Source organism: Theropithecus gelada, chromosome X, assembly GCF_003255815.1.
Source record: "Theropithecus gelada isolate Dixy chromosome X, Tgel_1.0, whole genome shotgun sequence".
Lineage (NCBI taxonomy): Eukaryota > Metazoa > Chordata > Mammalia > Primates > Cercopithecidae > Theropithecus > Theropithecus gelada.
Genome location: NC_037689.1, coordinates 137,472,982 through 137,495,607, shown reverse-complemented (window position 1 = coordinate 137,495,607; position 22,626 = coordinate 137,472,982). Strand labels below are relative to the sequence as shown.

At 40.9% G+C, this 22,626-nt stretch overlaps 1 protein-coding gene and 1 non-coding gene across 5 annotated transcripts in view; one reads left to right on the top strand and one right to left on the bottom strand.

The window, feature by feature from the left end:
• ATP11C (ATPase phospholipid transporting 11C) overlaps positions 1-22,626 on the top strand; it is a 201,526-nt gene that overhangs the window by 5,273 nt on the left and 173,627 nt on the right. The window lies entirely within an intron of this gene.
• LOC112616739 lies at positions 18,332-18,434 on the bottom strand. Its single transcript, XR_003117763.1, has one exon. It is a non-coding gene; the product is annotated as a small nucleolar RNA SNORA18 (small nucleolar RNA).

Sequence of the window (22,626 nt, the reverse complement as noted above, 5' to 3'; positions counted from 1 at the left end):
AAGTATACATATGTAACAAACCTGCACGTTATGCACATGTACCCTACAACTTAAAGTATAATAATAAATAAATTAAAAAAAAAATCATATTGTGTTATAATTGCCTTTTAACTTGTATGGTTTCCTAGACTAGTCTTTCACAACATGGAGAGAATTGGCACTGATGCCCTAGGACATGCATTGTTAGTAATAAATTAACATTTTCCTGCATAGCTGGAGTTAAGGAACCCTAATTGAGAAAGGCTATCCTAGACAGGGACAGTTCACAGTGTGTTCTTACCTCCTAGCACAGTGCCTGGCCCCCAGTAGGTGTTCAGTAAAATATTTTTTGAAAGAACAACTTTTGTATGTATCCCATAAATGATAACCTTAACTTATAGATAGTGATTATTGTAAACCTGCCCTTATGCAGAATGAGTTCTTGTTAATTGGGGTATACCGTATACATTACTAGTATTCTAAGAATTAGAATAAATACACCTAATGCCGAAAGCTATACTGACCATAGTATAATCTTTCTTTTTTTCCCTTTTTTTGAGATTTATTATGGGAATTGGATCATGCTGAGAAGTCCCAGGATCTGCCATCTGCATTATCCCCTTGGTTTTTTTTTTTGTTGTTTGTTTTTTTTTTTGGAGACAGAGTCTTACTCTTGTCACCCAGGCTGGAGTGCAATGGCACGATCTCGGCTCACTGCAACCTCCACCTTCCGGGTTCAAGCGATTCTCCTGCCTCAGCCCCCCTAGTAGCTGGGATTACAGGCACCTGCCACCACGCCTGGCTAATTTTTTGTATTTTTTAGTAGAAATAGGGTTTCACCATATTGGCCAGGCTAGTCTCGAACGCTTGACCTCAGGTGATTTCCCCACCTCGGCCTCCCAAAGTGCTGGGATTACAGGCATGAGCCAGCACGCTCGGCCTCTTTCTTAGATGATTAAGGCAGTGTATGGTTTTGCAGAGCAATTATTTCATTCAGCAAATATTCACCAAGCACTTACTATGTGCTGGGCACTGTAGTCAATCCTGGGGGCATAGATGAGCAAAACAGACAAGGTTCCTGTCTTCTTGAGCTGTAATGATCATTACATACACAACTACAGATATAGAGGGCATGGTAACTGCATTGCATTGAATACATTTGTGACATACCATGAAATTTCATCTTTATGAATAAGTTACTATTACATACTTGTCATTTTTCTACCAAAAATAGATTGTACAGTATCAGTTATTTTCTGGTTGTTTGGTTGTCAGATAAAAAGGAGTTTATTGCATTTGTCTCCTTTCATCTGACCTATGCATGGCAAACTGCTGTTTTGCAAGTAGATGCTAGGCCGACCCTGCACAAGGTAGGAAACTTACTTAGAAATGAACCACTATAACTTGAAATAAATCTTCACACAAATGACAGCAGCTTTTGTCTTTTTTCCTGATCTACCTTTTACTGACTAAGCAAACTAAAACTCTGTGTCCTGAATACTTTCTCTAAGTGTTTACTGTTTGTTCCTTTTGTTTATGCTTATTGCTAATAATTCAGCCATTTAGCGTGTAATATTGAGTGCCTATATACCAGGTAGTTTCCAGTGTTCCTAATTAACTTTTAGCTGAATTGAGATTTGGGCAGGTGCAACTGTCCAAAAGAGCTTGTTTTCTCAAAAAAGCTGCCAGTTTACCACCTGCTGAGCAGTGGGTTCTAGGAGGTAAAGGATGGCCAGTGGCCCCTGAAAGAACCATAACTAACCTCGCTGTGTCTGCATGATGTGCAAAGAACTAGCCCACTGAGTGAAATCAAATACTGGTTTGTTGAGTGATGGAAAAAATCATCAAGGCTCACTGCTTGTCTAACATGGTTGATCAGTTCTCTCAAAGAGGGTGAATGCATGGGATACAAAAAAAATACTATTTTGTTCTTCAAGGTGGTGGAATTTCCTGTACATCTGTAGCGCTTTATACAGATGAACCATTTACATCTGGAACCCTCGAGGCTGGGAGACTTTTTCTGGTTAGGTGGAGGGAGGTTCTGGGCTTCCACAAGTGAATTAGGTGCTGGCTCTTGAGTTTATTTCCTTTCACTTAACATTTACCTTCTTGGCCTGGTATATGGGTAGATTAGTGGTGATCGTAAAACAAACATATTGGCACAACTGCAGCATATGTTAACACTGCTGCAGCTTAATGATGAATGAGTGCTCAGCACTGCAGATATGGGCACAGGATGCCCTGTGCCCGCACATTGGCAGACAGCCCCTCAATTACTGCAGTGTCTGGATGGATTGCTGGTTCGGCTGACTTCTTGATAATAGAAGATGTGATTTATAAATGATAATGGACCATGGATTTCCAGATTGAGAAGGTTAACCTGTATTTGTGAAGTAGAAATCATTGATTTCTTGCACCATATTTATTTAATGGAATATGGGAGGATTGGTGAGGCCTACCCTGTTCAAGCAGATATCATTTGTTTTTTAGGTGTCTGTATTATATGTTGTCATAAAGTATTAATGTGGCAATGTTTTCCTAGTCCATTTCTCTTTGCCATGGTATTCTTGGAAAAATCAGAAGTGTTCTTGAAAACGATCTTGCAGTTAGCACAGCATCAGGTAAACAGTAGATGTTCAATTAATACTTGTTTAATTGTTTTGAGCTGAATTGGTAACACAGTCTGAGTCAGTAATAACAGATGAAAAATCTGTTTCTCCATTTCAGACTGGGCTACAGATCTGAATTTCAGACTGGGCTACATTATGCATTTCAGACTGGGCTATAAAATTAGCCAGGAGTGGTAGCGCAGGCCTGTAATTTCAGCTACTTGGGAGGCTGAGGCAGGAGAATCACTTGAACCTGGGAGGCAGAGGTTGCAGTGAGCCTCGGCTCACTGTGCCTCTGCACTCCAGCCTGGGCAACAAGAGCAAAACTCCATCTCAATAATAATCATCATCATCATCCTGGATGCTTACTATAAATACAGATTCCTGGGTCTTGAACTTACTGAATCCAAGTCTTGGGTGATAGGCCCCAGGAAACTGTTTTTAACAAGCATTCCAAGTAATTCTTAGGCTCACTAAAATTTGAGAACAGCCATATATAATATAGTAAACACGGAAATATTTATTTTCTGGGCACTCTCTGTCACCTTTTTGAACTTCAGTTTCTGCATCGATAGAATGGGAATAATAATACCTATTTCACAAGACTGTGGAAAAAAATGTTTGGTAGACTATTCAGCACGATACCAATTGTGTCAGGTCCTCAAAACTGGCCTAGGTTTGATGATTCACTGGCAGAACTCAGTACATATACACGCTTGGGGATGTGATTTATTATAGCAAAAGGATACAGAGCAAAGTCAGTAATGGGAAAAGGCTCACTGGGGCCAAGTCTGGAGGAAACCATGTGCAAGCTTCCAGTCATCTTTCACTGAAATCACACAGGTCATGCTTAATTCCTCTAGCAAACGAGTTTTGACAGCTAGTATGAAATGTCTACTAGGGAAGCTTATTAGAGATTCAGTACCCAGGGTTTTTATTGGGAGCTGGTCACAGAGGCACCCTCCACCTGGTACACAGCAAAATTCCAGACCCCAAGGAGGAAAGCAGGTATTCAGTGTAAACCCTATTGTTTACACAGCTTAAGCAGAGTGAGCCACTCTTATCAGGGTGATGGGAACCCTCCCAAAATCCGAGTCCCCAGACACCAGCCAAAGACCAACCTTGCAAACAGGCCCTACTAAGAATAGCAGCGTCAGGCCTGCTATGTTAACTCTTTCCATCACGCAAATATTATGAAATACTGGCATTTTTTCAGTGAAAGGAAAGGACTTGTCCAAGATCATTAAGCTAATCAGCAGTGCAGCTGAGAAAGACTCCAGCAATCACATCTTTTCATTGCTGCCCATACCCATGCTTCTAGATTATGGGTCATTCCTTTTCATACTGTCATTGAAAGCACTCACTATTTGTCACTTGAAGCAGAAGAGCAGCCTGCCGGTGGTAAATTGATGCACCCAGTGGGGGAGCCAGGAAGTATTGATGTTTCTGCCAGTTTAGCGTCAACACTTGCTGGTTTCCTCTCTGGAGCATCACCAAGTTCGTGGATTTTCATTTTTCCTGACTTTTGGACTTTCGTTACTGCTCCCATTCATTTGCTTATAGTCCTAACACTCATTTGCATCATTGCTTCGTCCCATTCTGTACCTTTTGGGTAACACAATTTCCAAACAGTGGGAATACTGTAGTATTTTGTCAAAGAAGACTACATAGGGGGAAACAAACACTAAAAGAAAAAAACAATTTATGGCAATATTTAGAAATATTGGTTTATATCCTGGATTGTCTTTTGAGTTTTATAGTCATGGAAAACCCTAGAATATCTCTGGTTATTTGGAGTTTCAACTGTTTTTACTGTTATAAAGGAAAATTAACAAATCTTTTATGGTTGGCGCAAGGAATGAGGAAATCATAATGGATAGTGCAGTAATCCCACATATCGACAGGGAGTAGAAGCCAGGAGGGAATTGCCTCAAGTAACAGCTGGGTAGAGCAGATTATGTAAGCTACACCTGTTGTGTAAGCAGTGGGGACGTTCTTTAAGCTTCACAATTAATGTATTTTGCAGTAGTATGGATTAAGGGATCTATAGTATAGTTGACAATTTACTCTGGCTTCTTTTCTGAAAACATTCATGTGAATTACAGCTTTCTTGAAACACTCATCCCCTATTTGGTGCTGTAGAGGTGTGTAAGGTATAGCCCTGCTCACCAGTAGCCTGCACTTTGGTAGAAGAGATAGAAGACCAGCAAACAGGACCAACCTCCGCACAAGGCCAGTAGGTCACCAGTGCCATCCTTTTGAACGACATACACAGTAAGTGCAGTAGGCATTCAGAAGGAGGCACTGGCTCTCTGGCTTCATTTCTTGGGGAGAGCTTTATGGAGGAAATAGCCTGTCAACTGGACCTTTGGGGACCCAAAGGGCTGAAGGTTCTGAGATTTTAGGGATGGGCAGTCTCATTACAGGAGGAGGCAATCACCTGAGCAATGGTGCGGGGTCATTGTTTGCACTTAAAGCATGGGAACCAGTCAATTTAGAGAGCATACATGCCAACCCCAAATGAGTTTGAGCTGTTATAAAAAAGTATAACAGGCGGGGCTCAGTGGCTCATGCCTGTAATCCCAGCACTTTGGGAGGCTGAGGCAGGTGAATCATTTGAGGTCAGGAGTTCAAAACCAGGCTGGCCAACATGGTGAAACCCTGTCTCTACTAAAAACAAAAATTAGCCAGGTGTGATGGAAAGCGTCTGTAATCCCAGCTACTTGGGAGGCTGAGGCCGGAGAACTGCTTGAGCCGGGGAGATGGAGGTTGCAGTGAGCAGAGATGGCACCACTGCACTCCAGCCTGGGTAACAGAGCGAGACTCTGCCTCAAAAAAAACCAAAACAAAACAAATAAAAAGTATAACAGATCACCATAGATTCAGTGGCTTATAAACAACAGAAATTTATTTCTCACAATCCTGGAACTTGGAAGTCCAAGATAGGATGCCAGCATGGTTGGCTACTGGTGAGGGGGCTTCACGTTGTAAACTGGTGACTTATTGTAACCTCACATGGCAGAAAAAGAGTGAAATGAGCTCTCTCGGGCACTAATCCCATTAATGAGGGCTCCACCCTCATGGCCTAATCACCTGTAAGATGCCTCACCTCCTAGTACCGACACCTTGGAAGTTTGGATTTCCACATAAGAATTTTATGGGAACATAAAGATGCTGTCCATGATACAGCAGAAAGACCAAAACCTTGATCTTCAATGCCTTACATTTGCTGTAGTAATTTTGATTTTGAAAAAGGAGTTGCTAAAAACAGGTGTCAGGTGGCTTTAGGTCTCCACAACAATAGCTATAGGAATCTTCCTATACATAGATGCTCTTTTCTGAAACCTATGACTCCAGCGAATTTATGTTATTAAAATATATATACATATATATATATATATATATATATAGAGAGAGAGAGAGAGAGAGAGAGAGAGACAGTCTTGCTCTGTTGCCCAGGCTGGAGTGCAGTGGCACAATCTCGGCTCACTGCAACCTCCGCCTCCCGGGTTCAAGTGATTCTCCTGCCTCAGCCTCCTGAGTAGCTGAGACTACAGGCGTGTGCCACCGCATCTGGCTAATTTTTGTATTAGGAGAGATGGGGTTTCACCATGTTGGCCAGGCTGGTCTTGAACTCCTGACCTCAAGTGATCCACCTGACTCAGCCTCCCAAAGTACTGGGATTACTGGCTTGAGCTGCCATGCCCGGCTTGATTTGGTGCAGGGACAGTAAGGCAGAGACCAGGATGAAATATATATTCGGGGTAATATATCATGACACTACTTCATGTATTATTATAGGACTGCTTACTTAGTTACCCTGCTTAAATTATGGGTACATATTTCTGGGAACTTTGACTACACAGGGGAGACAGTTCATTTTCTTGAGTACTAGTGGTCATTTATTTAAAAAGCTGGAGATCAGGCCTTTTTTCAGGAGTACATTCCTTACCAACACATTTATATTTCACTGCTGTTAGATAAGAAAGCTTTTGATAGACTTTCAGATCTGACTGCATCATTTGGACTTACCAGAACATCAATTGCATCTCATTCCCTCTGTATTAGTCTATTTTCATACTGCTATAAAGAACTGCCTGAGATTGGGTAATTTATAAAGGAAAGAGGTTTGATGGACTCACAGTTCCACATGGCTGGGGAGGCCTTAGGAAACTTCCAATCATGGCAGAAGGCAATTAGGAAGCAAGGCACTTTCTTCACAGGGTGGCAGGAAGGAGAAGTGCTGACTGAAGGGGGAAGAACCCCTTATGAAACCATCAGATCTCGTGAGACTCACTATCACGAGAACACCATGGAGAAAACTGCCCCCATGATTCAGTTGCCTCCACCTGGTCTCTCCCTTGACAGGTGGGTATTATGGGGATTATAATTCAAGATGAGATTTGGGTGGGGACACGTATCACCCTCATAACCAGTTCATCACAACACCATGCTCAGTCAGTGCCACTTTTCTTTATCATCATGACTGCCACCCTCATCTAAGTCATTAGCATTTCTCCACTTTCATATTTGTTCCTCCTCCAGTTTTCCCCTGTTCAGTAAGTGGCACCATCCCCCACCTAGTAGCTCAAGCTAAAAACCTAGCAGTCTTAACTTGATACTAACCTTTCCCTTCATCACATTTGTCAGAGAATCCAATAGGTTCTATTTCTGAAAATGCTGTCACATCCCATCCACCTTTCTTCATTTCCACACCTACCACCATTCAAATTCAAGCTACTGCTGTCATTTACCTGGACCTTTGCAATCGATTATTTTATTTCCACTTTTGCCCTCTCCTATCCATCTTCTACACAGCTGCAGGGGGATCTTTTACAGACGCACACCAGGAGCATTTCATTGACTTTCCGCTGATTTCTGGTTAAATACTTTGCTGGTATTGCTCTCACTCTTTCACTTTTTTTCATTCACTTTAAAAAATTGAGATAATTCACATAACATAAAATTCACCACTTTAAAGTATACACTTAAGTGGATTTAAATTTACTATGCTGTGTAACTATCACAGCTATCTAATTCCAGCATATTTCCACTATCTCAAAAAGAAACCCCATCTGTTAGCTCTTAGTCCCAATCCTCTACCCTTCAGCCCTTGGCAACCACCAATCTACTTTCTTATCTCTGGACTGCCATTGGAATCATACAGTATGTGTTACTTTGTGACTGAATTCTTTGGTTTAGCATAGTAATATTTTCAAGATTTGTTCATGTTGTAGCATGTATCAGTATCAGTACTTCATTCCTTTTTTTTGAGGTGGAGTCTCTCTGTCACCCGGGCTGGAGCGCAGTGGTATGATCTTGGCTCACTGCAACCTATGCCTCCCAGTTTCAAGCGATTCTCATGCCTCAGCCTCCAAAGTAACTTGGACTGCAGGCACGCACCACCACACTCAACTAATTTTTGTATTTTTAGTAGAGACAGGGTTTTGCTATGTTGGCTAGGCTGGTCTCAAACTGACCTCAGGTCATCCGCCCAGCTCGGCCTCCCAAAGTGCTGGGATTATAGGTGTGAGCCACCGTGCCCGGATTCATTCCTTTTGAAGGCAGAGTAATACTCTGTTTTATGGAGAGAGCACATTTTATTTATTTGTTCATCAGCTGATGGACATTTGGGTTTGCACTTTTGTCCTTTATTATTTTTTATTTTTTTATTGAGACAGAGCCTCACTCTGTCGCCCAGGCTGGAGTGCAGTGGCGCCATCACAGCGCATTGCAGCCTCTGCCTCCCAGGTTCAAACAATTCTCCTGTCTCAGCCTCCTGAGTAGCTGGGACAACAGATGTGCACCACCTCACCTGGCTAGTTTTGTATTTTTAGTAGATACCGGGTTTCACCTTGTTGGCCAGGCTTGTCTTGAACTCTTGGCCTTAGGTGATCCACCCATCTTGGCCTCCCAAAGTGCTGGAATTACAGGTGTGAGCCACTGTGCCTGGCAAATTTTTTTGTTTTTTAAAATGAATATGTTTTTACTTGAGTATATATTAGTGGAATTGCTGGGTCATATGGTAATTGTATGTTTAAACTTTTCAGGAACTACCAAACTGCTTTCTTCAGTTCTTCCTCACTTAAGTAGTTTGTGTGTGTGTGTGTGTGTGTGTGTGTGTGTGTGTGTGTGTATGTAGTGCTGCAATCTCTGCTCACTGCAACCTCTGCCTCCTGGGTTCAAGCCATTCTCCTCTCTCAGCCTCCCAAGTAGCTTGGATTACAGGTGCCTGCCACCACGCAGCTAATTTTTGTGTATTTAGTAGAGATGGGATTTTGCTGGGATTATAGGTGTGAGCCACTGCGCCCACCTGTTTATGTGTTTTTTTGAAACGTAGTCTTGCTCAGTCGCCCCGGCTGGAGTGCAGTGGTGTGATCTCAGCTCACTGCCTTGTCTGCCTCCCGGATTCAGGCGATTCTCATGCCTCAGCCCCCTGAGCAGCTGGAATTACAGGCACATGCCACCACGCCCGGCTAATTTTAAAAATAGTTTTTAGTAGAGACAGGGTTTCGCCATGTTGGCCAGGCTGGTCTTTGAACTCCCAACCTCAGGTGATCCACCCTCCTCTGCCTCCTAAAGTGCTGGAATTACAGGCATGAGCCACAGCACCCGGCCAATAACTAGTATTTTTAATTGTAAAGGAAACACATAAAACTTACCATCTTTTTTTAAAGCATAGAGTAGTGCAAATTGTATTCACATTGTATGCAACAGATCTCTAGAACTTTTTCATCTTGCAAAACTAAAATTCCATAGCCATTAAACAACAGCTCCCCCACTTCATGCAGTATTTGTCTTTTTGTGACTGGCTTATTTCACTTAGCATAATGTCCTCCAGGATTCTCCATGTCGTAGCATGTGAGAGGATTTTCTTCCCTTGTTTTGAGATGGGGTTTCACTCTGTCGCCCAGGCTGGAGTGAAGTGGTGTGGTCTTGGCTCACTGCAACCTCTGTCCCCCACCCCACCCCCGGGTTCAAGCAATTCTCCTGCCTTAGCCTCCCCAGTAGCTGGGATTATAGTTGCCCACCACCATGCCCAGCTAATTTTTATATTTTTAGTAGAGATGAGGTTTCGCCATGTTGGCCAGGCTAGTGTGGAACTTCTGACTTCAGGTGATCCACCCGCCTCGGCCTCCCAAAGTGGTGGGATTACAGGCTTAAGCCACCGTGCTTGGCCTGATTTTCTTCCTTTTAAAGGCTGGATTATATTTCATTGTGTGTATATATATTTTGTTTATCCATTCTTCTGTAGATAGTCATTTGGATTGCTTCCACCTCTTAGCTATTGGGAATAATGCTGCTATGAACATCAGTGTGCAAATATCTCTCTTTGAGATTATGCTTTCAGTTCTTTGGATATATACCCAGAAATGAGACTGCTGTGTCATGTGGTAATTTTGTTTAATTTTTTGAGGAACTTCTGTACTGTTTTCAACAGTGGCTACATCATTTTACATTCCCATTAAGGGTTCTAGTTTCTCCACATACTCACCAACAATTGCTATATTTTTTATAGTAACAGTCTTTTTTTTTTTTTTTTTTTTGAGGCAGAGCCTTTCTTTGTTGCCCAGGCTGAAGTGCAGTGGTGCGATCTCTGCTCACTGCAACCTCTGCTTCCCAGGTTCAAGCGATTCTACTGCCTCAGCCTCCCGAATAGCTGGGATTATAGGCGTGTACCACCATGCCCGGCTAATTTTTGTCTTTTTGGTAGAGACTAGGTTTCACCATGTTGGCCAGGCTGGTCTCGAACTCCTGACCTTATGTGATCCCTCTGCCTTGGCCTCCCATGTGCTGGGATTACAAATGGGAGCCACTGCGCCCGACCTATAGTAGCTGTCTTAATGGATGTGAGGTTACATCTTATTGTGATTTTGATTTGCATTTCTCGGATGATTAGTGATGTTTAGCATCATTTCCTATGTTTTTTGGCCATTTGTACGTCACCTTTCGAGAAATGTCTACTTAAGTCCTTTACCCATTTTGGTGGCGAGGGTGTTATTTCCTTTTTTGTTGTTGCTCAGTTGTAAGAGTTATTTACATATTATGGATAATATCTCCTTATGAAATATATGATTTGCAAATATTTTCCCACATTACATAGGTTGCCTTTTCATTGTGATGATTACTTACTTTGACGAACAGAAGTATTAAAGTTTGATGTAGTCTCATTTGTCTGTTTATGCTTTCGTTGCCTGTGCTTTTAATGTCATATCTGTGAAATCATTGTCAAATTCAAATGTCATGAGTGTTTTCCCCTCTGTTTTCTTCTAGGAGTTGCATATTTTTAAGTTTAGTTGATAGCTTATAAGTCTTACATGTAGATCTTCAATCGACTTTGAGTTACTTTTTGTATGTAGTATAAGATAAGGGTCCAACTTCATTCTTGTGCATGTTGATGTCCAGTTTTCCTAGCACCATTTATTTGAAGACTCTCTCAGCATCATAGGGCAGGATAAGAAAAAAAGAAAAGACTTTCTTTTTCCCCACTGAGTGGTTTTGGCACCCTTGTTAAAGATCATTTGACCATGTGCATGAGAGTTTACTTCTGGGATATTTATTTTATTCTGTTTGTGTGTCTGTCTTTATGCCAGTGCCACGTGGTTTTGATTACTTTGATTGCATATTGTTTTGTAATATGTTTTGAAATCAGGAGTTGCGAGACCCCCAACTTCGCTCTTTTTCAAGATTGTTTTGGCTATTTGGGGTGCCTTAAAATTCCATATGGATTTTATGATGGATATTTATTTTTTTATTTCTGCAAAAAACCTTCTTCATTTTTTGTGTTCCATCTGCTGCAGGACCGTTGTATAATATACTGTATATTCCTGGTGCACTTCTCTCCTGTAGTCAATTGTCTCAACTCTTACTCATTTCTCAGAGCTCAGCTTAATCATCACTTCCCTAAGGAAGCTGTCCCTGATCCTTCCCTCAGACAATGCCAGGTTCACATGTGACTATGAACCTGTCCTTCATATTCTTTTTGTAGTTGACTTTACATTTGCATACTGTATTTGGTAACTTACTTAGTATCTAGATTTCCTCTATATAGTATGCTTCATGAAGGTAAGACCTGTGACTATTTTTGCTCATTGCTATATCCCTAATGCTTCACTGCCTGACATAATGTGTGTTCATTAAATGTTTGCTGACTAAATGAAATACGATTTCTATTTGCATTTCTAATCTTATTTCCCATTTATAATTATAGACTTGTAGTGCTTGACTGAGAGATCAAAGACTAAGTGGTGTCCAGTCTTTTTTTTTTTTTTTTTTTTAAGACAGAGTCTTGCTCTGTCACCCAGGCTGGAATGCAGTGGCGTGATCTCGGCTCACTGCAACCTCTGCCTCCTGGGTTCAAGCGATGCTCTTGCTTCAGCCTCCTGAGTAGCTGGGATTACAGATGTGTGCTACCACGCACAGCTAATTTTTGTGTTTTTAGTAGAGACAGGGTGTCACCATGTTGGCCAGGGTAGTCTCGAACTCCTGACGTCTGGTAATCTGTCCACCTTGGCCTCCCAAAATGCTGAGATTACAGGCGTGAGCCACCGCGCTGGCCACATGTTGTGTTTTATAATATGTACATCATGCCTTTTTAAATTATGATTTTAGTTATTTAATATTTGGTGATGTAGTTAATGAATTAGCTTTATAAGCTTCACTATGGTTTCATACACATTTATAACGTTGATTTTCTTCAGCAATTTGCTATTATATTTTCAAAGTACTTAATGTACTCGTAAAATATATACAACTATTATATATCAATTAAAAAATACTCCAGTATAAATACCAAATGAAGTGTTTATTAATCAAATCTTTTTTTTTCTTTTTCTTTCTTTTTTTTTTCTTTTTGAGGTAGAGTCTTGCTCTGTCACCCAGGCTGGAGTGGAGTAGCTCACTGTAACCTCTGCCTCCCAGGTTCAAATAATTCTTGTCCCTCAGCCTCCCGAGTAGCTAGGATTACCGATGTGTACCACCATGCCTGGCTAGATTTTGCATTTGTAGTAGAGATGGGGTTTAACTGTGTTGACCAGGCTGGTCTGAAACTCCTGGCCTCATTTGATCCTACTGCCTCGGCCTCCCAAAGTGCTGAGATTACAGGTGTGAACCACTACGTCCGTGTAATTTTTAAGTCCTTTTGATAACTTTTTGTCTATGTGTTTTTCAAATTCTTGTTTCAAAATTTGTTTTTAAACAGCTTTATTGAGGTGCTAGTACTTTTAATGTCATTATTTTTGTGAGTTTATTGCAACTTTAAGGGGTACAAGATATTCAGCAATGATAGTAGTGTCTTATTTAAGTCCTTATTGCACAAAGATGGAGCTAATCTCATCATTTTATGTGGGTCAAAATTTGAAATTTTTAAAAATCTTTTTTAAAATTTTACTTTCAATGTAGGCATTTGTGTTTTGTTAGGATATCTGTGTGCAGAAATAATTAAGTTAGAGCCTTGAATTGCTGATCCATGATTTCATTGATATGTTGCAGGTTTATGGAATTGTTACAGTTTTAAGTTGTTTTTCTTTGCCTTTTAATCATAATAATAACAGCAAAACCTAGAGTGGTAAGTTCCAGGAACTGTTTTAAGTGCTATATAAGCGTTAGTTTATTATACACATTTGGTTATTAGGATTCTCCAGAGAAACAGAACCAATAGGATATATACAGGAAGTGATTTATCGTAAGGAATTGGTTCATAGGTTTATGTAGCTTGACAAGACCCAAGATCTGCAGTCCACAAGTTGGAGACCCAAGGAGAACTGATGGCATAAATTCCAATCTGAAGACTGGAGTAGGTTCAAGACTGAGGAAGAGCCACTATTCATCTCTGAAGGCAGGAAAATGCAGGAGGAGTTATTCCTTAGTCAAGGGAAGGGGAAGAGCCACCTTTCTGTTCTACTCAGTCCTTACACTGATTTGATGAGGCCCACCCACATTATGGAGGGCAGTCTGCTTTACTCAGTATTCTGATTCAAATGTTAATCTCATCCAGAAACACCTTGGCAGACACATCTAGAATAATGCTTGGCCAAATACCTGAGCATGCTGTGGCCTAGTCAAATTGACACATAAAATTAACTGTCACATTTATGTCCTAGGATCATGTGAAAATGAATGAACAAATCTAAAGTGTCTATAGGCCAGGAATGGCAGACTCTACTATAAATAATTGTACTTTGCTAGACTCCCCATCTGTAAAATAAAGGGCTTGGGCTGCTAGTTGGTCTGTAAGGCTCAGTGAATCCTAGAACTACTAAAGAACCTTAGAGACCATTGAGTAGTCCAACATCTTCATTATAGCTGGGAAAATGGACTGAGAGAGGGTAAGTGGCTTTTCCAAGATTATTCAGTGAATTGAGAATTCAGAAATATGGAATTCCAGACTCAGTTCTATTGCCCTTGTCCTCAGTTTCCTCATCTGTGAACTGGGCTCCTGGGATGATTTATATCTAAGTTCTCTCCCAGCTTTATAATTCTGTACTATGTGTTTAGGCTTAGAGTCTAGGAATGAGCGAATCTTTTGACTGTTTTCTGTTGGGTTTTTATCTGTTTTACTCTTTGGGTCTCCATCTCTTGATTGCACATTTGACAGTACTCTACCCCAAATTTCAGTTTCCCCTTTAACATTAATGAGTTTGAACTGAATTTTATATACTTTGGATGGGAACAATGACAAATTTTAGGAAGTACTGGTTCATTCGCATCTGTGTGAAGAGACCACCAAACAGGCTTTGTGTGAGCAACAAGGCTGTTTATTTCACCTGGGTGCAGGCGGGCTGAGTCCAAAAAGAGAGTCAGTGAAGGGAGATGGGGTGGGGCTGTTTTATAGGATTTGGGTAGGTAAAGGAAAATTACAGTCAAAGGGGGTTCTCTGGTGGGCAGGGGTGGGGGACACAAGATGCTTGGTCGGGGAGCTTTTGAGCCAGGATGAACCAGGAGAAGGAATTTCACAAGGTAATGTCATCAGTTAAGGCAGGAACAGGCCATTTAAATTTCACTTCTTTTGTGATTCTTCAGTTACTTCAGGCCATCTGGATATATACGTGCAGGTCACAGGGGATATAATGGCTTAGCTTGGGCTCAGAGGCCTGACACTGTTTATGGGTTTTTAATAGTGGGTATACTGTTTAGTTTTACACTGATATGAATGATTGAGGATCTAATGTAGACCCATGCCTTGGTTAGTACTATGCTCTAGAATTAATTAAACTCAAATCTAATTATATTAATCTTTTAGCTAATAGCACTAATGGAGGAGAGGATTTTTGTTGATGCTGGAATATTATGGGCAAGCTTCCTGGGAATCAACACTGCATTTGCCAGTGGTCACCTACCATTATTTTTCAAAAACACTCTTACTCATCTCTACTTATAAATACAATTAATTAGTTGCAGAATGTTGGATAGAGTGGCAGCCCTTGGACAGGCTGAGTGACAGCTGCTACAAGATAGTAGGAGGCAATAAGTAGACAATTCATGTATATATACTTGAGAACAAGTAGTAATTTGGTGGAGCTGAATTGGGTGCCATGTTTATTACAGCCAGTGATTCAACCTAAGGCTGAGAGCCCTAGCAAGGGAGCAGTTTCAGAAAATTGAATCTCTAAATAAAGTCTATTTTAAAAGTCATAATCATTTGTTAGGTTAGACCCCAGACCTCGATGAAAAGTATCAGGAGGACATATATCCCTGTTTTGAAATTTCAGGCAGTGCAATTAAAATAATCCTGTAAAAATTCAGACATATTACTTATTAAAGATACTAATGAAGGCAGTGCTATCAAAATAAAATCATATGTAATCAAATCAGAAGACTTCTTAATGTATTTATAGAATCCATGTTTGAAATTGACAATTTTAAGTAGTCATGAAATTCAATGTGCATTAACAAGTATCTGTTTATTTCCTAATATGTACCTCACATTGTGGAAGTTTTTTGAGGTATGGGGATGGGAACTTCTTTGTTATAGTGCCTTTACTAATGAGCAGCATAGCCTTGGAAAAAAATCACTTTCTTTTAAAAGAAACTGTCATTTAAAAATGTAATATTTAGTGCAAATAGAATAGATATAAAATATGTGCATAATAATAAAATAAACCCCTGCATGCCCACTACCCAACTTGAGAATTATAACATTAGCAATACAATTCTACCTATATACTACTTCCTTATCTCATCTCCTTGCCTTCCCACCACCCTGTAACCATTAGCCTTATTTTTGTAATAATCATTCTATTTTAAAGTATAGTTTTAACATGTGTGTATACAGACTTAGATATTTAGCTTTCTTATTTTGAGAAATAAAATGGTTTACATATTGTTTTTTACTCAGTATTATATTGCTAAGATTTTTTTTGTTGTTTGTTTTTGAGACAGTCTTACTCTGTCTCTCAGGCTGGAGTGCAGTGGTGAGTGGTGCGATCTTGGCTCACTGCAACCTCTGCCTCCTGGGTTCAAGCGATTCGCCAGCCTCAGCCTCCTAAGTAGCTGAGACTACAGGCATGTGCCACCATGCTTGGCTAATTTTTGTATTTTAGTAGAGATGGGGTCTTGCCATGGTCAGGCTGGTCTTGAACTCCTGGCCTCAAGTGATCTGCCCTCCCTCGGCCTCCCAAAGTGCTGAGATTATTACAGGTGTGAACCACCGTGCCTGGCCCGCTAAGATTCTTTTTAAGGTTTTATGTAGGCATAATTCATTCATTGTCACTGCTGAATAATATTTCACTTTGGGAGTTTACTAGAATTCATCCATTCTCCTGTCGATGGGCCTTTGGGTTGTTCGCAGGATTTTTTATTTTCCTGGTATGATCAGTGCTGCTAAGAACAATGTGTATCTTTTGTTGTGTGTGTATTTATTAAAGGGTCTTTCTCTTGTGGGGTGTGTGTGTGTGTAGGATATGCATATACATAGAAACACAAAACTGTATATATAGGAAGTCTTACATATGTAATCATAGGTCTTGGAACGTGCAACTTTACAAAAGGAGGTAAAATTGTTACCCAGAGTAGTTGTACCAATGGGCATTCTCACTAGAATTGTATGAGTTTCCATTGATTCATATTTTCTTAACGCTTGCTATTGTTTGAGTTCTTTCTTTTTGCCAATCTATTGGGTGTGAAATTTTATTTCACAATGATCTTAATTTGCATTTCTCTGATTACTAATGAAGTTAAACATTTTTGCATATGTTTATGGGCCATTTATGTTTCTCTCCTTATATATTTATCTCCTTTGACTATTTTCTGTTGGGTCATTTATCTTTCTCATATTGACTTTAAGAGTCCTTTTCATATTCAAAACACTAAAGCTTTGTGGTTATCTATGTTGCAGGTATCTTCTCTAAGATACTTTGCCTTCTCCTTTTACTATTTTTTTTTTTTGGTACCTTTTGATAGACAAGTTCTTAATTTTAATGTAGTTAAATTTTTCTGTCTTTTTCTTTATGGCTAGTGCTTGCTTTATGTATCTTGTTTAAGCAGTTCTTCCCTGTGCCAATGTTGGGAAGCTAGTCTCCTGTTTCTTTTTTCTAAAACTTTTAACATTTTGCAAATTATTTTTTGAGCCTCACTTTTCAGGTCTTCAGAATGCAGGTATGGAACTAGATGTTCCCTAACAAGTGTTCTGTTCTCTTACTCTTTGACACTGTGAGCTGAAGCAGATTTCAGATATGTGACTGTGTTTTCAGAGTATGCAGTGTTCTTTTTAATTAATTTATTATTATTATTATTATTATTATTTTTTTTTTTTGAGACGGAGTCTTGCTCTGTTGCCAGGCTGGAGTGCAGTGGCGCGATCTCTGCTCACTGCAACCTCTGCCTCCTGGGTTCAAGCAATTCTCCTGCCTCAGCCTCCCGAGTAGCTGGGACTACAGGCGCCCACCACCACACCCAGCTGATTCTAATTTCTTTTTTTCAAGAGTTTTTTTTTTTTTTTTTAGTCGTGTATATGTAACATTAGGCAAAATTATTTAAAGTCAACAAATTTTTATTCAAGGAATTCCATTTTGTGATTTCTTCCACTGTCCATCAAGGTCACTTTAGATCCTCTAAAGAGCTGGAGTCAAAAGATTTACCTTCAAGTTAGCCCTTTTTAATGAAACTGATGCTTATTTTAATCCAGTGGTCCTGTCAGCCCGTAATTCTTTTTTTTTTTTTTTTTTGAGACAGAGTCTTGCTCTGTCACCCAGGCTGGAGTGCAGTGGCAGAATCTCGGCTCACTGTAACCTCTGCCTCCTGGGTTCAAGTGATTCTCCGGCCTCAGCCTCCTGAGTAGCTGGGATTACAGGCACCTGCCACCACACCCGGCTAATTTTTTGTATTTTTAGTAGAGACGGGGTTTCACCATGTTAGCCAGGATGATCTTGATCTCCTGGCCTTGTGATCTGCCCACCTTGGCCTCCCAAAGTGCTGGGATTACAGGCATCCCATAATTCTTTTATTTTGGCTTCTGTCATCTCCTTTTAATATGGATATACTGATAAAGACTTCAGAATTCACCAAGAATCTTTGGGATCTAATTTCTTCAACCAATTTAGGGTCGTTTTTACGGTAGGTGGTGGATCTGCCTGGTTCTCAATTTGACATCCTGTCTTAACATGAATAAGTTCAAATCATATTCATTCCTAAGTGATCACACTCAAGAATAGTATAGATGTGTGGAATATGCCAATACCTAAGGTAAAAAAGTAGATTATCAGGTCTTTCATATGTTTAGTAACTGTCTTTTTCAAACTTTTAGCAACTGTCTTGTAGTTCTTTCCCACAGATCTAGCAATAGTCCTGTGAGTAAAGTAAAACCACAGTTACTCTATGAGGCATTTCTAAGGACATGCAGGCTACAGGAATGCAGTGTTCTTTTAGTAACCTTTCCCACTATGAAGTTTCATATTTACTCCTACTTCTCTTTCTCTCATTTCCCCAGCGTCTTCCTTCCTGTTTTCTTCAGTAACCAGCTGAATTCTGTAGTATCCTAGAGTTTCGGTGTTGAAACAGCATTTTTGATGTAAAATTTTATTGAGATATTTATGGATATACATGGAGTTGTAAGAAAAAATGCAGAGAGATCCCACGTACTCTACCCAATTTCTCCCCAATGGTAACATCTTGTAAAATTGCACTATAATGCCACAACCAAGATACTGATGTTGATGCTGTCCACCAATCTTTTTCAGATTTTCCATATTTTGTATTCATTTGTGTGTGTGTATATGTGTTTAGTTCTATGCAGTTTTATCCCATGCATAAGTTTGTATATCCACCGTCACATCACCGACCAGATAGAGAAACTCCATGTATATCCATAAATATCTCAAATTTAAAAACAGTGTGGGCCGGGCGCAATAACTCACTCATGTAATCCCAGCAATTTGGGAGGCCGAGGTGGGTGGATCACCTGAGGTCAGGAGTTCGAGACCAGCCTGGCCAACATGATGAAGTCCTGTCTCTACTAAAAATACAAAAAAATTAGCTGGGCGTGGTGGCAGGTGCCTGTAATCCCAGCCACTTGGGAGGCTGAGGCAGGAGAATTGCTTGAACCCGGGAGATGGAGGTTGCAGTGAGCCAGGATCACACCACTGCACTCCAGCCTGGGCAACAAGAGTGAAGCTCTGTCTCAAAACAAAACAAAACAAAAAAACCAAAACCAGTGTGATTTAAAGTCTCTGTCACTGAGTACCCCCAGATCGTTCCATGTGCCCAGTTTAGCTGGTGCCCACACAGTTTTAGAGAGCAATCTCAGGTTACATACTTTAGAAGCAAATTGATTAACTGAAACTTTGACCTGAGAAAGCAGAGGAGCTTTAGTCCTGGGTCCTGGGAGGCCAATTGGCATGGTCCTAAAGTATAATAATCATTTATTTTAAATTATATGCCCGTGTGAGCCTGCATTGGAAACATCCTAGTAAAAGCTACTTAGTCCATCATACCAAAAGGAGTCATTAAAATTCTACCTGCTTATTAGCAACTAAAAACTAGTAGTAGAAAGAGGGAGTGATAATCCTTCTAAGAAAGCAATAAAAAAACTGCCAGCTTGTGCATTGGTTTACAGCCCCATAAATGGAAACTTACATTATTGTCAGGAAGGTAGTCAAGGACATTTGAATATTGTATTTATGGAGAGTTACATATGCTTTAAGTAACTCATATCCACCCCAACATACTTAAACACGCAACATCTTTAGTGAAGTTCATTCATTTACTCCTTTATTGCCTATTTATAACCAGCTAGGCACTCTATGCTAGGCAATGGGGACCAAGTGGTAAATAAAAACAAAAGTGGTTCTTGTCCTTATGGACCTTATAATCCAGTTTAGAATGGAAAACCCAACACATTTTTTATTTACTCATTTTCATAAGTGTTATGAATAGGATACAGAGATAGCAGAAATAGGATATGTTTTGATAGGGTAACAGGAAGTTCTGTCTGAGGAGATGACATTTAAGCAGATAACTGAAGGAATGAGGACTACTTCTGCAAAGGGGTTTGGGAGTAGATACTGGAACCAGCTTGCTCAAAGACCCTGAGTTGGGCAAGAGTCAGGCACATTGGAGAAGCTTAAAGGAGGCTAGTGGGGCTGAAGGGCACACTCAGTGGAACTGGGGGAAGATGGCAGTGAATGGGATATAGGAACTTCTTGGGAGCATTTGAATTTTGTAATCTAACTTCTGGTAGCTGTGAAGGTGATTTGGAGATGTGGAGGGTGATGATAATAAAGTTGTCTATGTAATCCATTCACACATATTTATTGAGTATCCTATCACATGCCAGACATTGTTCTACTTGCTAGGGATGGACTGATGAGCAAAACAGACAGAATTTTCTGACCTTTTGGTCCCTACATTCTAATGTAGGAAGCTGTTGTTAGGGTACAGGGTAAAATAATGTAACAAAGAGCTCCACAATACAGTGACCAAAAAATTATAGACGTTTGGTTCTCTGGCATATAACAACCCAGAGAAGGTAAGCAGCCTCTTTTCTTTCCTTTCCGTTTTCCTTTCCCCTTTCCCCTTTTTCCCCTTTCCTTTCCTGTCCTGTCCTGTCCTGTCCTTTCCTGTTCTTTCTTTTGAGACAGGATGTCGCTCTGTCCCCCAGGCTGGAGTGCAGTGGCACAATCTCGGCTCACTGTAACCTCCGCCTCCTGGGTTCAAGTGATTCTCCTGCCTCAGCCTCCCGAGTAGCTGGGACTACAGGCACCCACCACCACGTCCGGGTAATTTTTTGTATTTTTAGTAGAGACGGGGTTTCACTGTGTTATCCAGGATGGTCTCGATCTGCTGACCTCGTTATCTGCCCCCTCGGCCTCCCAAAGTACTGGGATTACAGGCGTGAGCCACTGGTCCCGGCCAGCAGCCTCTTTTCTAGGAGGCCATCCAGCATTCCAGGCAGAGTGGGTCAATTCTGTCTTTCACAGCATTTGGTTTTCAAGTTCCAACCAGCATGAAGGAAAAGGGAGTCCAAGACAAGCTTCTTTAGGAAGGTGACAGGAACTTTCACATGTTACTTTTTCACACATGCCATTGGAGAAATCTTAGTCACGTGGCCCTCCCTAGCCACAAGGGAGACAGGGAAATGTAGTTTCTGGTTGGAAAGCCAGGTGTTCAGGAAGAAAGGAAGAACAGATTTGGGAGGACAATCCAGTGGACAGGGAGACAGGCAGTAAACAACGTAGTTGTAATATCTCCTATGCTAGTGATGAGTGATAAAGGAAAAAGAAAGCAGAGAATGATGATAGAAAGTGTCAGGGGTGAGAGCTGCAGTTTTTCAAAGGGTGACCAAGGCCTCACTGAGGTGTCATTTGAATAAATCCCCAAATGAAGTTTTGTGAGCACGAAATACCATTTTGGGTTGTTATGAAGCCTATAAGAATGCATGGTTGGTTTTAACATGCTTGAGTCTTGGACCTAATCAGACCCATCAGAAAGTAGTTAGCATGGAAAGACACCGTTACGCCACTTGCAGTAGTTTCACCTACTGCAAGTAATACAAGGCCTTAATGAATGTTTTTTTTGTTTGTTTTGTTTTGTTTTTGTTGTTGTTGGGGGTTTTTTTTTTGTTTTTTTTTTTTTTGAGACAGAGTCTCACTCTGTTGCCCAGGCTGGAGTGCAGTGGTATGATCTCGGCTCACTGCAACCTCTGCTCCCCGGGTTCAAGCGATTCTCCTGCCTCAGCCTCCTGAGTAGCTGGGATTACAGGTGCCTGCCACCACACCAGGCTAATTTTTGTATTTTTAGTAGAGACGGGGTTTTACCATCTTGGCCAGGCTGGTCTTGAACTCCTGACCTTGTGATCCACCCGCCTCAGCTTCCCAAAGTGCTGGGATTACAGGTGTGAACCACCACGCCCGGCCAATGAATGTTAAATTAATGAGTTATGCTAGGACCTGGACTGAAGTATCTCATTTTCTCTTGGCTTTTTTTTTTTTCTTTTTTTTTGGAGACAGTGTCGTGCCCTGTCAGCAAGGCTGGAGTACAATGGCGCAACCACAGCCCTCTGCAACCTCAACCTCCCAAGCGATTCTCCCACCTCAGCCTCCCGAGTAGCTAGGACTACAGGCATATGCCATGACCCCAGCTAATTTTTTTTTTTTTTTTTTTTTGTAGAGATGAGGTCTCACTGTGTTGCCCAGGTTGGTCTTGAACTCCTGGGCTCAAGCTACATATGCTTTGAGTAACTCATATCCACCTCCCTCAGCCTCCCAAAGTGCTGAGATTATAGGCATGAGCCACTGTGCCCAACCTTGTCTTGGCATTTTCTTAGATAGAAAGCTTAGCTCCCAAAGAAGGGAGGGACTGAGATTCTTCTGCCACACAGTTAAGAGTGTTGCACATACTTGGACTGTAGAGGTATTTGTTGGGGGTGGGTGGTGGTGGGAGGGGAGATAGATTTTTGCTAAGGGTAGAAATTATTTATGGTCTGAGTTTGCTGTAGAGCTCTGGTTAACTTCAGTTAGCCATTGTCAGTGCAGTTTGAGGATGTGGTGACATGAAAGAGTGGAAGTATTTTCATTTTTGCCCTTGATCTTCCACATCTTGCTTA